Source organism: Mesoplodon densirostris, chromosome 1, assembly GCF_025265405.1.
Source record: "Mesoplodon densirostris isolate mMesDen1 chromosome 1, mMesDen1 primary haplotype, whole genome shotgun sequence".
Taxonomy (NCBI): Eukaryota; Metazoa; Chordata; class Mammalia; order Artiodactyla; family Ziphiidae; genus Mesoplodon; species Mesoplodon densirostris.
In genome coordinates this window covers 102,948,345-102,965,064 of record NC_082661.1, presented here as the reverse complement: position 1 = coordinate 102,965,064, position 16,720 = coordinate 102,948,345, and the positions used below count along the sequence as shown (strand labels likewise).

Here is a 16,720-nt window from a genome sequence, read left to right as displayed (position 1 = left end):
AACAGTGAGAGGCCCGCATACCGCAAAAAAAAAAAAAAAAAAGGGTGGAAGACCTAAATAAACATTTCACCAAGGAAGACATACAGATGGCCAAGAGGCACATGAAAAGATGCTCAACATCACTAATTATTAGAGAAATGCAAATCAAAACTACAGTGAAGTATCACCTCACTCCGATTAGAATGGCCATTATCAAAAAAGCTAGAAATAATAAATGCTGGAAAGCATGTGGTGAAAAGGGAACCCTCCTACACCGTTGGTGGGAATGTAAATTGATACAACCACTATGGAAAACAGTTTTAGTTTTTTTTTTTGTTTGTTTTTTTGCTGTATGCGGGCCTCTCACTGTTGTGGCCTCTCCCATTGCGGAGCACAGACTCCAGACGCACAGGCTCAGTGGCCATGGCTCAGGGGCCCAGCTGCTCCACGGCATGTGGGATCTTCCCGGACCGGGGCACGAACCCGTGTCCCCTGCATCGGCAGGTGGACTCTCAACCACTGCGCCGCCAGGGAAGCCCCAGTTTTAGTTTTTAAGTCTTTTGCCTCCTTAGGCAGGTTATTCCTAGGTATTTTATTCTTTTTATTGCTATGGTAAATGGGAGGTTCCTTAAACTAAAAATAGAACTATCATATGACCCAGCAATCCCACTATTGGGTGCATACCCTGAGAAAACCATAATTCAAAAAGAGACATGTAGGGACTTCCCTGGTGGTGCAGTGTTTAAGAATCCGCCTGCCAGTGCAGGGGACATGGGTTCGAGCCCTGGTCCGTGAAGATCCCACATGCCACAGAACAGCTAAGCCAATGCACCACAACTACTGAGCCTGTGCTCTAGAGCCCGTTACCCACAACTACTGAAGCCTGCATGCCTAGAACCCATGCTCTGCAACAACAGAAGCCACTGCAATGAGAAGTCCACACACCACAACGAAGAGTAGCCCCACTCACTGCAACTAGAGAAAGCCCATGTGCAGCAACAAAGACCCAATGCAGCCAAAAATAAATAAAATAAAATAAATTTAAAAAATAATAAAAGAGTCATGTACCACAATGTTAATTGCAGCTCTGTTTACAATAGCCAGGACATGGAAGCAACCTAAGTATCCATCGACAGATGAATGGATAAAGAAGATGTGGCACATATATACAATGGAATATTACTCAGCCATAAAAAGAAATGAAACTGAGTTATTTGTGGTGAGGTGGATGGACCTAGAGTCTGTCATACCAAGTGAAGTAAGTCAGAAAGAGAAAAACAGATACTGTATGCTAATGCATATATATGGAATCTAAAAAAAAAAAAGTACCAATGAACGTAGTTGCAGGGCAGGAATAAAGAGGTAGACATAGAGAGTGGACTTGATGACACGGGGTGAAAGAGCGAAGCTGGGGCAAAGTGAGAGTAGCATCAGCATACATACACTACTGAATGTAAAATAGTTGACTGGTGGGAAGCAGCAGCATAGCACAGGGAGATCAGCTCTGTGCTTTGCGATGACCTAGAGGGAAGGGATATGGGGATATGTGTATGCATATGGCTGATTTCCTTTGCTGTGCAACAGAAAGTAACATGGTTTGGTGAAGCAATTATATTACAATAAAGACCTATTTTTTAAAAAATTGCTGAACTTGAAAGCAGCAATAGAAGCTATTCAAATTATAGCACACAGAAAAAAAGAATAGTTTCAGTTTCCTGGGGAACAATAAATATGAAGTGCTCTAATATACATGTAATTGGAATACCACTGAGAGAGGGCAGTATTTGAAAAAATAATGGCCAAAATATCTCCCAATTTATTTTTTAAATAAATTTATTTATTTATTTTTGGCTGTGTTTGGTCTTTTTTTAAATTTATTTATTTTTGGCTGTGTTGGGGCTTCGTTTCTGTGCCTGGGCTTTATCCAGTTGCGGCAAGTGGGGGCCACTCTTCATTGTGGTCCGCGGGCCTCTCACTGTTGCGGCCTCTCCCGTTGCGGAGCACAGGCTCCAGACACGCAGGCTCAGTAGTTGTGGCTCACAGGCCTAGCCGCTCCGTGGCATGTGGGATCCTCCTGGACCGGGGCATGAACCCGTGTCCCCTGCACTGGCAGATGGACTCTTAACCACTGCACCACCAGGGAAGCCCTGCGTTGGGTCTTTGTTGATGCACTCAGACTTTCTCCAATTGTGACGAGTGGGGGCTACTTTTCATTGCAGTGCGCAGGCTTCTCATTGCGGTGGCTTCTCTTGCTGCCAAACATGGGCTCTAGGCGTGCTGGCTTCAGTAGTTGTGGCACATGGGCTCAGTAGTTGTGGCTCACGGGCTCTAGAGCACAGGCTCAGTAGTTGTGGTGCACAGGCTTAGTTGCTCCGTGGCATGTGGGAATCTTCCCGGACCAGGGCTCGAAACCATGTTGCCTGCATTGGCAAGTGGATTCTTAACCACTGTGCCACCAGGGAAGCCTCAATATTTCCAAATTAGATTAAAACTATACTATAGATCTAAGAAGCTCTATTAACCCCAAGTAGGATAAACAGAAGGAAAACATCAAAGCACATTATGACAATTGCTGGAAGCCAGTGAGAAGAGAAAATCTTAAAAGCAGAGAAAAGAACAATAAATACATAAGAAGAAAGTTAAGAATTATCACTAATTTTCTATCAGAAACAGGAAAAACAGAAGACAGTATCTCTGAAGTGCTGAAAGAAAAAAAGTCAACCTAGGGACTTCCCTGGTGGTCCAGTGATTAAGACTCCATGCTCCCAATGCAGGGGGCCCAGGTTCGATCCCTGGTCAGGGAACTAGATCCTGCATGCCACAACTAAAGATCCAGCACATGGCAACGAAGATCCTGCATGCCACAACTAAGCCCTGGTGCAGCCAAATAAATAAACAAAAAATTTTAAAGTCAACCTATAATTTTCTTTTTTTAAAAAAAATAAATTTATTTATTTTTTGGCTGCGTTTGGTCTTTGTTGCTGTGTGCGGGCTTTCTCTAGTTGCAGTGAGTGGGGGCTACTCTTAGTTGTGGTGCGTGGGCCTCTCACTGCGGTGGCTTCTCTTAGGCATGTGGGCTTCAGTAGTTGTGGCACATGGGCTCATTAGTTGTGGCTCGCAGGCTCTAGAGCTCAGGCTCAGTAGTTGTGGCGCACGGGCTTAGCTGCCCCACGGCATGTGGTATCTTCCCGGAGCAGGACTCAGACCCGTGTCCCCTGCACTGGCAGGCAGACTCCTAACCACTGTGCCACCAGGGAAGCCCCAACCTATAATTTTCTATGGAGCAAACTTATCTTTCAAAACTGAAGGCAAGGGCTTCCCTGGTGGCGCAGTGGTTGAGAGTCCGCCTGCCGATGGAGGGGACAAGGGTTTGTGCCCCGGACCGGGAAGATCCCACATGCCGCAGAGCGGCTGGGCCCGTGAGCCATGGCTGCTGAGCCTGCACGTCCGGAGCCTGTGCTCTGCAACGGGAGAGGCCACAACAGTGAGAGGCCCGCGTACCACAAAAAAAAAAAAAAAAACCTGAAGGCAAAATAAGGCCATTTTCAAACAAAAGCCAAGAGAATGTGTCACAACAGACCTGTGCTATGTAAAATATTAAAGGAAGTTCTTGAGGCTGAAGGAAGATGATACCAGGTGGAAACACAGAACTACACAAAGGGATGAAAAACACCAGAAATGGTAAATATCTGGATAAATAAAAAAAGACTCCTTTCTCAGTTTAAAATTTCTTTCATAGTTGACTGTTTAAAGCAAAAATAATAGGAGTGTACTGTGGGGATTATAACATACAGAAAGAAAATGTATGCCCACAATATCACAAAGAATGAGAGGGAAAAACAGAAGTATATATATTACAGTATATGTGTGGTAATATGACAAATAAAAGTAGACTATGATAAATTAAAGTTGCATATTGTAAAACTTAGAACAACAATGAAAATAATGAAAGAAGCATAGCGAAGGCAGCCAATAGAGGAATTAAAGTGGAATATACTACAAATTAGTCAAAAAGGAGCCAAGGAAAGGTGAAAAATTTTAAATGTGGATTGAACAAATAGAAAACAAATATCAACTATATCAATAATTAAATACATTATAAAAGGTCTAAACCCTGCAATTAAAAAGACATACCTCTCTAAAAAAGCAAGGCCTAATTATGTACTGTTTACAAAAAAAGGCATCATCACCACAAAGACACAGATAAGTTCAAAGTAAAATGATGAGAAAAGATGTGCAAACAGAATAAACCTGGAATACCTATATTATTGTCAGACAAAGTAGACTTTAGGAAAAGGAATTTGGCCTATCTTCAAGACAAGGGATAAAGAGGGACGTTTCATAATAATAAAAGGGTCAGTTCATCAAGATGTAGTTACTAAGCTTCAGACTACATGAATTGAAAACTGACAACAGAAAAGAGAAATAGAAAAATCCACAATTATAACTGAGATTTCGACATTCCCCTCTCAATTTTTGATAGACAAGTAGATTTTAAAAATCAGCAACGATATAGAGGACTCAAACAATTTTATCAACCAACTTGACCTACTTGATATTCACAGAATGCTACATCAAACAGTGGCAGAGTACACATTTATTTCAAAATGCATATGGAACATTCACCAACATAGACCAAAAACTGGGAGATAGTTTTAAAAATTCTCAGTAAATTTAGAAACGACTGAAAGTATCAGCCAAGGTCAATCAGAAAATAGAAACCACAGTAATCCGACCATGCAAAGTTTAATATAGAGAATTATTAACTATGATGGGATTAGGGTAACAAGGGCTTAGCTAGTAGAAAGTGAAGAGAACTCTAAGTATAGGAATATCAGATATAAGAAGTAATTACTGGGCTTCCCTGGTGGCGCAGTGGTTGAGAGTCAGCCTGCCGATGCAGGGGACACGGGTTTGTGCCCCGGTCCGGGAAGATCCCACATGCCACGGAGCGGCTGCGCCCGTGAGCCATGGCCGCTGAGCCTGCGCGTCTGGAGCCTGTGCTCCGCAACAGGAGAGGCCACAACAGTGAGAGGCCCGCGTGCCGCAAAAAAAAAAAAAAAAAAAAAGTAATTACTACCCCTAGGGCTGAGATAGATTCCCCAAGGTACCCCCGGCCCTGCCCCCAGCTGCAGGCTGAGATCTAGACCTTGTTAGAGAGGGCAAGACCATGGCTTATTGACTGGCAGGGAATTTGCTTTGGTTGTGTGCCAGTGAAGGATGCTAGAAATCCACCTTCTGGAATTTACTGAAAATTTACCCTCTAGGGTACCAGAGAAAGCTGTTCATGGGTCGGTGTCTTGTGGGAGCCACTCTGCTCCAAAAGTCTGAAGGTGGATCTGGGGAAGCTGCTGGGTGCTGGGGAAATTGCCCAGAATGCAGGAGCCTGGTGCTGGGGAAGTCACTTGCACTGTAGGAGCCAGGCACTAAGAAGCTATCTGTAGTGCAGCAGCCAGGCAGAGGCAAAGCACTGCAGGATGGGGGGTGCAAGAGAAGCTATGTGTGTTTCAAGTGTCAGGCAAGAAAGCAAGCAAGAACTAAGAAGGAAAATTCTTTCCAGCACCTTCTACTGACATAACATAACATTGTGCCAGCTGGCAAAGGAAAAATATTTAAAGAGCACAGTTCCCGTTTTAGAACAAGCAATGAATCTAGGAGATAAAACAATTCTTAATAACTTGCTTAAAGGAGAAAAATCTTATCTGTCATCATCTCTACAGATACTGAAAAGGCATTTGATATAAAATTTAACATCCATTTTAAATTTAAAAATCTTTGGTAAATTAGGAATAGGATACTTCCTTTACAAATAAAGAATATCAAATATTTTCTTCCAGAGCTCTTTGAGGGGTCCTCCTCTGGCCGAACGGGTGTAATCTATGTGAGATATGCTCTATAAGGCATCACTGATCCTCAAGAAGTTGAGAAAGTCCTAAGGAATCCCTACCACCACCACCCACGCACAAACCCTTAGCCCAGGCTGATCAGCAAGCAGATAGGAGGACATATCAGGATAAGTCCTATCAACAGCCGCAATCTTGATACACAGCCCTGGACCAGTTGCCAAGTGGAAAGCCATGCATGGGACTCCCTCACTGAAACAAGACTCTCTATGGGAGCTGAATTAATTTTAAGTCTGTGTTGCTCTCTGGCTATGAGCAGAAACAGAAGCAAAACTTTTCTGGAAGAAAACATCCCCAATTTAGGTCAAGAGGGCTCCCAAGATTAAGGTCAAGCAATGAGCTCACAGTCAAAGAACTACAAGCACCAAGAAGTCAAACTTCTGTGAGTGAGTATCTGCAGAAATAATATTCAACAGATACATAACTCCAAGGACCATAGTAGTGGAGCTGATAGAGTATAGAATAACTATACTCCAAATGTTAAAAAAAAAAGTAAAGGATGTAATGACAAAAGATGAGCAAGGCCTAATGAATAAGCAGGGTGGGGAGGCAGGTGGGAGAGGGTAGACTTTCTACGCATGAGAAATGTAATTGTTGTAATGACAAAACTCAGTGCAAAGATTAAAGAAAAAATGAGATGCAAATGAAAAGAAAGTTAATAAATGAGAAGATTTATCTGAAGAAATTATCTAGGGTATACTACAGAGAGACAAGGAACTAAAAATATGTAAGATAATTAAGAGATGGACACTAGGATGAGAGAGCCTGTCATATAACTAATTGTAATCCCAGAAGGACAGAATAGAATAAAGGAGAAGCAATCTTCTCCCCCAACGTTTTATAAACATTTTAAACATACAGAAAAGTTGAAAGAATTGTGGAGTGAACACTCTTATCCACCAACTAAATTCTAGAATTAACATTTTGTTATATTTGCTATATCACTTATCTGTCCATTCTTTTACCCATCCATCAATGCATTCTCTTTTTTTTTTGATGCTTTTTAGAGTAAGTTGTAGACCTCACCTCTAAAGATTTCAAGGCGTTTCCATTAACTATTGTTCAATACTGTTTTATAGTTCTTTTTTCCCACCTAGGTAAAATTTACATACAGTAAAATGCACAAGTCTTAAATGCATCATGCAGTGAGTTTTTACAAGTGCATATATGGGTATAACAAAAACTCCTATCAAAAAATAGAACATATCCATCACCCCAGAAAGTTCCCTCATGCCTCTTGTCAGTCAGTCAGTCCCTGCCCTTTACCTCCCACTGGTTACAAATGTTCTAAATGAGATGCAATATTTAAAGAAATAGTACTATGACTTTTGCAGAAAGGATGAAAAACAGGTACCTGGAGTTTTAAGAATCACAACATAACCGGACTTCCCTGGCGGCGCAGTCGTTAAGGATCCACCTGCCAATGCAGAGGACACGGGTTAGATCCCTGGTCCGGGAAGATCCCACATGCCGCTGAGCAACTACACCCATTCACCACAAATACTGAGCCCGTGAGCCACAACTACTGAAGGCCACACGCCTAGAGCCTGTGCTCCACAACGAAGTGCCGCAACTAGAGAAAGTCCCCGTGCAGCAACGAGGACCCAATGCAGCCAAAAATAAATAAATAAATTTTTTGAAAAAGAACTAGAAAAAGTATCTTAAAAAAAAAAAAAGAATCACAACATAACCAAAGCAGGGTAAATAAAAAGAAATGCATAATGACACATAGTAAAAAAACTGAAGAACTCACAGGAAAAGATCATAAAAGCAGCCAAAGAGAAAGGACAGATCACTGGCAAAAGAACAATTAAAATGACAATGGATTTCTCGTCAGCATCAATAGAAGCCAAAAGTTAATGGAATAATATCTTTCAAGAGCTGAAAGTGAGCTAGAATTGTGTACTCACCCAAAATATTGTTCAAGAACAAGAGTAAAAAAGAAACATTTAAGTTAAATGAGAACTGGGAGTTCACCTCAGAGACCTGCATTAAAGGAACTCCTAAATGATATATGAGAAGCAGTATTTCAAACAGGTTAAGAATAAAGTCTGGGCTTCCCTGGTGGCGCAGCGGTTGAGAGTCTGCCTGCCGATGCAGGGGACACGGGTTCCTGCCCCGGTCTGGGAAGATCCCGCATGCCGCGGAGCGATTGGGCCCGTGAGCCAAAATTGCTGAGCCTGCGCGTCTGGAGCCTGTGCTCCGCAACAAGAGAGGCCGCGATAGTGAGAGGACCGCGCACTGCGATGAAGAGTGGCCCCCACTTGCCACAACTAGAGAAAGCCCTCGCACAGAAACGAAGACCCAACACAGCCAAAAATAAATAGACAAAGACATCATATAAAATGATGATAAAATTATTTAAAAAAAAAAAAAGAATAAAGTCTGCTTGGTTTGAATCCCTGTTCTGCCATTTGCTAGTTGTGGGATATTAGACAAGTGAGTTAACATCTCAGTGCTTCAGTTTTCTCGTTTGTAAAATGTTGACAATAATATGTAGAGCTGATTCACTTTGCTGTAAAGCAGAAACTAACACACCATTGTAAAGCAATTATACTCCAATAAAGATGTTAAAAATAAATAAATAAATCAAATAAAATGTTGACAATAATAGTATATACCTCATGGAATTGTTATGAGGATTAGATGAATTAGTAGAAAATAGAACTCAGGGACTTCCCTGGTGGCCCAGTGGATAAGACACCACGCTCCCAATGCAGGGGGCCTGGGTTTGATCCCTGGTCAGGGAACTAGATCCCACATGCATGCTGCAACTAAGAGTTCCCAGGCCACAATTAAGGAGCCCGTCTGCCGCAACTAAGACCCAGTGCAACCAAATAAATAAATAAATAAATTTAGAAAAACATAATAATATCATAATCCAAATTTAAAAAAGAAAATAGAACTTATAACAAAACCTGGCATAAAGTAAGTGATTTGTAAGTGAGAGCTTTTTAAAAAAATTTAAAAAGAAATTATCTTAAAAGAATGGTCTGAGGTGCAAGATAGAATGGTGAGTGAATCAAAAGGTAAACAAGGGCCTCCCTGGTGGCGCAGTGGTTGAGAGTCCGCCTGCCGATGCAGGGGATACGGGTTCGTGCCCCGGTCTGGGAGGATCCCATATGCCGCGGAGCGGCTGGGCCCGTGAGCCATGGCCGCTGGGCCTGCGCATCCGGAGCCTGTGCTCCGCAACGGGAGAGGCCACAACAGTGAGAGGCCCACATACCACAAAAAGAAAAAAAAAAAAAAAAAAAAGGTAAACAAACTTGTCAACTAAACATTGTCTTAAAAAAATGTCTCATTTGTGAGGTTTAAAAAAATGTACAGAACTAATACCTTGAATAACACTAGCATGTAGGCATTGAGAGGAGGTGTAGTCATTTTGTTTAGAAGACGGGTTAATATACTGTTTACATTTTGTTAAGTTAGAGGTATAAGAAAACTTCTAGAAAGTACAAATATAGTGTACGAATTCCAAATAAAGGGAGAAAATGGAATTTTAAAACTCTGAACAAAAGTTAATTTTTAAAAAAATACCTCCAAAAGGGTGAAAAAGTGGCTCAGAAAAAGCAAGGTAAACATAAACAAAAACGATGTTGAAATAAGTTCAATTACATCAAAAATCAAAATAAATATATATGTATTAAAACTACCAGTTAAAACATAGAAATTGAAATAAAAAGAAAAACCTAGCTAGAAGCCATGTATAAAACACTCAGTTCCTCTGGGAATTGGTTCCAGTACTCCTGAGGATACCAAAATCCATAAATGCTCAGAGACCTTATATAAAATGGGGTAGTATTTGCATATAACGTACACACATCCTCCCATATACTTTAAATCATCTCCAGATTATGTATAATACCTAATACAATGTAAATCCTATGTAAATAGTTGCTAGCACATGACAAATTCAAGTTTTGCTTTTTGGAAATTTCTGGAAATTTTTTCCCAAATATTTTCCATCTGAGATTGGTTGACTCCATGGTTGCAGAACCCTCAGATAGGGAGGGCTGACAGTGTATATGGGGAAATGGCTTTTCAGGCAAAGGGAAAAGCAACTGCAAAGTCCTAGAGGCACAAACAAGGTTCAAGGAATGCAAATATTTAAACTTTTAAAATCTGCTTAGAATCAATTTTTCCCCCATTTCGAGTGAAATAGAGAACCCTTACCACAACATAGGCCCATTTATCCTCTCCCCTTTATGTTCTAGTTGTCATCAATTACATCTACATGTGTCAAAACCCCCCAGACAATGTTGTAATTTTTGCCTTTAACGTCAAACATTTTATGAATTCAAAAGGAGAATAGTCTACCATATTTATACAGGTATTTACCATTTCTGGCGCTCTTTCTTCATTCCTGATGTTCCAGTTTCCTTCTAGTATCATTTCTCTTCTAAAGAATTTCTTTTAGCAATTCTTTTAGAACAGACCTGCTGGCAGTGAGTTCTTTTATTTTTTCTTCATCTGAGAATGCCATTATTTCACCTTAATTTCTGAAAGATACTTTTACTGCATATACTATTACGTGTTGACCATTTTTTTCCTTCAGCACTTTAAAAATGTTGTGTCCCTTCCTTCCAGACTGCATGGTAACTCAAATTATTGTTATTCTGTAGGTAATATATTGCATTTCTCTGGCTGCTTTCAAGATTTTTTCTTTGTCTTTATTTTTCAGCATTTTGATGATGATGTGTCTGGGCACAGACTTCTTTATGTTCATTATTTTTGGACTTTGTTGAGCTTCTTGAATCTGTAGGTTTGTGTCTTTTGCCAAACTTGAGACTTTTCATTCATCATTTATTCAAAAAATTTTCAACACCTTTTGTTATTATCCCGCAAGTCCCTGAGATTCTATTCATTGTTTATCCATTTTTTTCTCTGTTGTTCAGGTTGGATAATTTGTATTGATCTGTTTTCAATTTCACTGATACTTTTCTCTGTCATCTTCTCTGCTACTGAGACCATCCAATGAATTTTTATAATTTTGGCTACTATATTTTTCAATTCCAAACTAAACATGTGTTTCTTCTTTATATTTTCTATTTCTTTGCTGATACTTTATATTTTTCCATTGGTTTCAAAAGTGCTTTTGAGGATATGGGGAGGGGGAAGGGTAAGCTGTGACAAAGCGAGAGAGAAGCATGGACATATATACACTACCAAACCTAAGGTAGATAGCTAGTGGGAAGCAGCCGCATAGCACAGGGAGATCAGCTCAGTGCTTTGTGACCGCCTGGAGGGGTGGGATAGGGAGGGTGGGAGGGAGGGAGACACAAGAGGGAAGGGATATGGGAACAGATGTATATGTATAACTGATTCACTTCGTTATAAAGCAGAAACTAATTTTAAAAAGTGCTTTTGATTGCTTGTTAAGAGAATTTTTATAATAGTGTTGAGAACTTTGAAGGGCCTGGGATTTTACCTTACTTGCAAGTTAACAAGTTAGGCTGCCACAGTTTAATGGATAGTGGCAGAAGTTGTGAGTCTCCTGGGTCAGAGCAAAGGACAATTTATTACCTAGAGCAGTAGCAGGAAGTAGAATATCAGTATTTATGCCAGTTTCCTGAGCCCCAGGTCCCACCCAGTAATGCCAGGAGAACCAGGTGATACCTGCACATGCAGTGAGTTTCATTATAGGAGAGGAACTTTATGGGAAACTCCAATTTGTAATGAGGGACTAGCAAACCTATCCAACTGTGCCCTGGAGAGAGACATTATCTTTTTTATTCTAGACAGCAAACAAATCTGCCATTGGCCCCAGAGGAAGACATTATCTCTGTCTTCCAAGGATGTTTGCTATACAAAAATCCCTGAAAAGATAGTCCAGGAAAAAAGTTGTTAATGCCCTTGCCCAAAAGACATACAGAAATACAAGAGATCCATGGAGAATTGTCTCTCAACCAATAGCTGCTTCAAAGCCTTTGTCAGATAACTCCACTATCTGTGTTCTCTCAGCACTGACATCTCTTTTTCCCATGTGAATTGAGATTTTTCCTGGTTCTTTGTATGCTTAGTAATTTTGATTGTATCCTGGATATTTTGACTGTTCTGTTTTGTTTGTTTTTTTTTAACTGTATCCAGCTTTATTAAAGATACTTTTCATAAGCAACCATGGTATTTCAGGCAGGACATGGGCAGACAATCGTTAACAGTATACAACAACTTTCTAACTCCCTTTTTCAGTGGACTACCAAAATCTGAAAGCCACTATAAAACCCAATGAAGTCTTCCTGTGATGCTCTGAACAGGGAAAGTTTAGAGTGAGGGTTGACATTTCACATTTAGCATGTTTTTTTTTTTTTTTTTGCGGTACGCGGGCCTCTCACTGCTGTGGCCTCTCCCGTTGCGGAGCACAGGCTCTGGACGCGCAGGCTCAGCGGCCATGGCTCACGGGCCCAGCCGCTCCGCGGCATGTGGGATCTTCCCGGACCAGGGCACGAACCCGTGTCCCCTGCATCGGCAGGTGGACTCTCAACCACTGCGCCACCAGGGAAGCCCTAGCATGTTGTTTTACAACTTTTCACAAGCTGACCCTGACTTTCAGGAAATGGAAATGAAAATGGCAGAAATATCAATCTGAAGGTCCACAACCTAAAAAAGGAACCGCTGCTCTTTTGAGGGATGCCATCTCAGTGGTCACACTGGAAAGTCCAGATTGCCTGACATACTGGTAACCAATTTTGAGGTGTCAGGTTCCAACAGGTCTCTGGGTTTAAGGGACTCAAGTCTAGGCTGAAGGTGGTGAGGGAGAAGAGGACATAAAAACTAAATCTAGTTTTTCCACACCACGAGGCGTTTGTGCCAAGGTGGCTACTGTGTGTCAACATCAAGGAACCTCTCCTTCCTGGGAACCAAGAGGAAGTCTCTCAAAACCAGACGGGAAAGGTGTTCTTTATCCCATGTCAATCCAGCTTCAGAGACAATCTATTAGTGACATGTGCTCTTCCCCAAAAAAACAATAATGAAGTTTTCTGTATGCTAACAACATAGCTTAAAAAAAAAAGTAAAACAAAATTCTGCATTTTTAGAAGACTTGATAGAAAACAGTACTTCAAACTGTTCAGTCAGCAGAAGCACACAGTTATCAAGAAGGCACACACTTCACTTGGCATCTCCTGCACCCTCAGCTTTCTGTGCCTGGTCTGTTTTGGCACCTCCGTTTTCTGCAGGGTTATTCCCATCCTTGCCTGTAGCAGCTTTCCCCTTTTTCCCTTTGGGTACCTTCTCTCCCTTCTTTGCAGGGGCCTTTTAAGGCTTGGGCTCTGGCTTTGGAGGAGCAGGTTTAGCAGATTACTTTGCAGATCTTCTCTGTGGTTCGTCCTTACCTTGGTTTTATCTCCTTTAGCATCCCCTTCAGCCTTTCTCTTGGGCATGGTGGCGACGGTGGCGGGACATGGGCGCTGGACACGGGGACGCAGTGGCGTGGCTTTGGACGGTCCAGGGGTCGCTCTCACCTCTTCTTCACACTGCTCCAACTGTTCTGTTTTGAAACTCTGTGTATTGTTTAAATTCTATTGAGAATGTTGATATTTTGGTTTTAGCAGGCAATCAGCCTGGGTAGGTTCAGGCAGTAGTGTAATGGTATGCATCTCAAGGGAACTAGGATTTTGGAAGGAAGGGGAAAGGTTTGGATTTGGCAATGGAGAGCAAGCAGGACTCGAAGGATTTAAAACAAAATAAGACAAAACACCTACAACTTGAGAGTATTGCAAGGAAACAAGGAGATGGCCAGGTTTTTGGTTGGAGTAAGAAGATAAAGGGAAAGGTTAGAAGAGTTGTTAAGGGCAACAGGGGATTTGACTCATAACAGCACAATGAAAGAGTCAGGATAGATTAAGAGAAGTGGGAAGGTAGGCTAGATTAGAACAAAGCATTATGGGGTTAAGAATCTATATGATGAGTTCAAAAAGAGTCATGCACCACAATGTTCACTGCAGCTCTATTTACAATAGCCAGGACATGGAAGCAACCTAAGCGTCCATCGACAGAGGAATGGATGAAGAAGATGTGGCACATATATACAATGGAATATTACTCAGCCATAAAGGAATGAAATTGAGTTCTTTGTAATGAGGTGGATGGACCTAGAGTCTGTCATACAGAGTGAAATAAGTCAGAAAGAGAAAAACAAACACCGTATGCTAACACATATATATGGAATCTAAAAAAATGGTTCCGATGAACCTAGAGGCAGGACAGGAATAAAGACGCAGACGTAGAGAATGGACTTGAGGACACGGGGAGGGGGAAGGGTAAGCTGGGACGAAGTGAGAGAGTGGCATGGACATATATACAGTACCAAATGTAAAATAGATAGCTAGTGGGAAGCATCGCATAGCACAGGGAGATCAGCTCGGTGCTTTGTGACCACCTAGAGGGGTGGGGTAGGGAGGGTGGGAGGGAGACGCAAGAGGGAGGGGATATGGGGATATATGTATACATACAGCTGATTCACTTGGTTGTGTTGTGGCTGGAAGGACTTGTGAAGCCATTCTTTAAATCCAGAACACTGAAAACCCTCAAAGCGTCCTTTATAGACTAAATCTTTGGTGTTGCTGCCACTGGACAGGCAATCTTCCAGGAGCGTGGAAATCCTGCTGTGGGTGGGAAGTGTATAATGATATATATATACTTACTGGGGAAACCCAAGAAAAATAACATCATTTTAGGTCTCTCCTCAAACTTCAACTTATCAGAGGGGCCTTATTTGAACATGTTAACTGAAGTAGTATTTTTTGTGGTCCCTTTCCATCCTCTTACTATGCTTCCCCCACCTTCTTAGCACTTATCACCACCTGTCATATATTTATTTGTTTAGTATTTCTTCTCAGTAGAATGTAAAGATCTTGAGAACAGACTTTTTTTTTTACTGCTTATTTCCAGGACCCAGAATAGTGCCTGAACATTTACAGAATGAATGAATGGATAGATAAGAATATTAGACCCATTAAGTGAGTTCAGTATCATGGCCAATTACAAAATCAATAATCCTAAAATTAATAGTGTTCCTATATACCAGCAAAAGCCGTCAGAAGAATATTTTAAAAGATAATATTTATTAACAGCAACAAAAAAATATAAAATATCCAGAAGTAAACTAAATAATATGGAAATTTTACTGACAGAATTGAATGAATAGTGAAGTGTACCATATTGCTGGATGGAAAGACATAATATTGTAATGATGAAAATTCCCCCCAAATTAACCTATAAATTTAACACAGTATCAATCAAAATCCCAGCAAACTTTTTAGGGGAGACAGAGGGGCAAAATTTGATGAAAAGATTTAAAATTTCATCAGGAAGAATAAAGGCTTTAGATAGTCAATTAAATTCTGAAGGAAGGCACTGATAAGGGACCTTGCTCTACCAGACACAAAACCAAAAAATATAGGCAAAGACAAATTTGTGGTATGTATCAAAGCCTTAAAAAAAGAAGGTGCATAGCCCAGGCATTCCACTTCTGGAAATTTTTCCAGTCAGTGTTTGCTAAGTAGAGGATGGTTCAATTAAACAAATACCTGTGGAATACCATGGAGCTTTTAAGAATGACGGTGTAGAACTACATTAATTGCTATGGAAGGTGTTCACCATATATTTTTGTGTTAAAAAAACTGATTACAAAACAATACATCTGTTATCCTAATTTCTTATAAAATTGAAAAATAATAATTTATATATATATATATACACATATATATATATATGTGAAGAAATAACCTGGATGGAAGGTTATACATGAAAATTTTAATGGTAGTTCCTTGGGAATAAGGATTACAAATGATTAAAGTTTTTTGTTGTTTTTTTGAATTTGTATACTGAAAAAATTATGAAGTTTCCCCCAAAATGGGATGGCAGTTAAACTCTTCACTACTGCCACCTGGTGGCTACCACTGAAAGATATCATTTCTTTTCTATCACCTTAAGAAACAACACACATAACATCATAACTATAAAGTTGTAAAGAAATCTGCAGTATCACCTAGTTCTAGCCATCATTTTATGGCTGAGAAAATGCAAAAACGTTTAATCCATTTGTCTAGAGTCACACTGTTAGTGAAACTTATTAATAGTAACAAACTCTTGTTGAGCCCTTTCGCTAAGTACTTTATATAGACTGTCTCATTTTATTCTCATAGGAACATATGACGTAGTTCCTATTTTTACTCTCATTTATCCCTATTTAACAAATGAGGATCCTGAGGCTCACAGAAAATGACCTACCCGAGGTTGTGCACTCAGGGTAGAGCAGGCATTCTGAGGTCCACAACCCTTTCCTGAACCTCCCCTACGGTGCCATCTTAGTCTCTGAATTGCCCTTGCCCTTTCCATTATATCCCACTGCCTCTTCCTTCAGTGCTTTTGGTGAAAACTCTTAAATATGCCCAGTGTTATGTTCCTCCAGGTTGAAAAGAGAGTATAAACATTTATGGAGAGAAATATAAAGAAACAAAGTAGTTTTACCCCCAGCTCCTTTTAAGAATTTTGTCCAGATGGAAACAGACTTACTTTGAATTGTTCCAGTGTCCAGATCCTAAGGAATCTTAGAGACTTGGGACCATGGGTAGGCTTCCCTGGGTTCCCTGCTCCAGTTTTCCGCATGCTATGTTCTCCCCTTAAGTTTTCATTTACCAGAGCTGAAGAGTTACTATCACTATATGCAGTTGTTCATGTACTTCTTCCCCTCTCTCTTCTAGCCCTTGCCCAAATTCTTAGGGAGAATAGTCTCTAGCTCTGGATCTATCTTCATACATCAAAAACCAATGGCATAAGTGCTAATAAATGCAAAAATTGTACTAGGGATAAATCTTTTGAAAGTGAAATTAGAAATG

At 40.6% G+C, this 16,720-nt stretch overlaps 1 pseudogene; it reads right to left on the bottom strand.

Moving 5' to 3' along the window:
* Positions 1 to 12,989: 12,989 nt before the first annotated feature.
* Positions 12,990 to 13,293, bottom strand: LOC132483678 (non-histone chromosomal protein HMG-17-like; annotated as a pseudogene).
* Between the last annotated feature and the right edge of the window lie 3,427 nt (positions 13,294 to 16,720).